This window comes from Rhincodon typus, chromosome 48, assembly GCF_021869965.1.
Source record: "Rhincodon typus isolate 14 chromosome 48, sRhiTyp1.1, whole genome shotgun sequence".
Lineage (NCBI taxonomy): Eukaryota > Metazoa > Chordata > Chondrichthyes > Orectolobiformes > Rhincodontidae > Rhincodon > Rhincodon typus.
In genome coordinates, this window is record NC_063379.1 from 4,925,449 (window position 1) to 4,927,099 (window position 1,651).

The following is a 1,651-nucleotide window of genomic DNA, read 5'->3' on the forward strand; positions in this document are numbered from 1 at the left end:
GATCGGCAATATTCTTCACTGAAACCAATAGATCGGCAATATTCTTCGCTGAAACCAATAGATCGGCAATATTCTTCGCTGAAACCAATAGATCGGCAATATTCTTCGCTGAAACCAATAGGTCGGCAATATTCTTCGCTGAATTATCAATCTTCATCACTGAAACGAATGATCCTGTCTTTAAACCCAATAAACCATCAATATTCACGACTGGTCCCAATGAATCATTAATATTTGACACTAAACCTGCCAAACCATCAATACTCATCACTGAAACCAATAAACCATCAATATTCACCACTGGACCAATAAATCAGCAATGTTCTCACTGAACACTGTGATTGATCAACAATGCGTCAGTGAAAACAGTAGACCATCAACAATCCATCTCTGATCCCAATAAGTCGTCAGTGAACCATTGCTGAGTGTAGGAAATTATCGACAATCCCTCGCAGAACACAGGAAATTATTGACGATCCATTGCTGAGTGCAGGAAATTATCGATGATTCATCATTGAGCACAGGATATTATCGATGATTCATCATTGAGCACAGGATATTATCGACGATCCATCGCTGAACCCAGTGAATTGTTGAAGATCCATTGCTGAACCCAGGAAATTATCAAAAATGTATCATTGAACCCAGTGATTCATCATTAGTCTGTCACTGAACCCGATCAATTGTCAATAATCCATCACTAAACGCATTAAATGATCAACAATCCATCACTGAAGCCAGTGATTCACAAGTAACCCATCTCTGAACTCAGTAAATCATCAAGAACTGATCACTGAACCCAGTGAATGATCAACAATGAGCCCATCTAATGATCAGCAATCCATCATAGAAGTAACTACATAATCAATGAATCGTTGAAATAAGAAATGATCAAAAATTCATTACTGATCCAAGTGACTCACAAATAATCCATTTCTGAATCCAGTAGATCATCAGCAATTCATTACTGGACCCTGTAATCCTTCAACAATCCATCATTGAGACCAGTAAATCATCGTGATCAACAATGAATGACTGAAACCAAGAAATAAAAATCCAATTCTTAAACCAGCAAATGATCAACAACACATCGCTGAAACCATTAATCATTTACAATGCATCGCTGAACACAGTAAATTGTCAACAATCACTGATGAAACCCATTAATTTGTTACACAACTTAATAAAATGATCAACAATCTGGCACTGAACCTAGTGAATGATCAGCAATCCATTGATGAGCTCATTTAATTATCAATAATCCATCAAAACACCCAGTACGTGATCAATGATGAATCTCTGAACCCGAGAAATTATCAAAAATCCATTACTTAGAGTCATAGAGATGTATAACATGGAAACAGATTCTTTGGTCCAACTCATCCATGCTGACCAGATATCCTAAATTAATCTAGTTTCATTTGCCAGCATTTGGCCCATTATCCCTCTAAACCCTTCCTATTCATATACCCATCCAGTTGCCTTGTAAATGTTGTAATTGTACTAGCCTCCACCACTTCCTCTGGCAGTTCATTTCATGCGCGCACCACCATCTGCGTGAAAAAGTTGCCCCTTAGGTCCCTTTTAAATCTTTCCCCTCTCACCTTAAACCTATGCCCCTCTAGTTTTGGACTCCACCACCCTGGGGAAA

General features: G+C 38.2%; 1 long non-coding RNA gene across 1 annotated transcript in view; it reads left to right on the forward strand.

The window, feature by feature from the left end:
* The window catches only part of LOC125487977, an 11,704-nt gene that overhangs the window by 618 nt on the left and 9,435 nt on the right, over positions 1–1,651 (forward strand). The gene's annotated exons all lie outside the window — the stretch shown is intronic.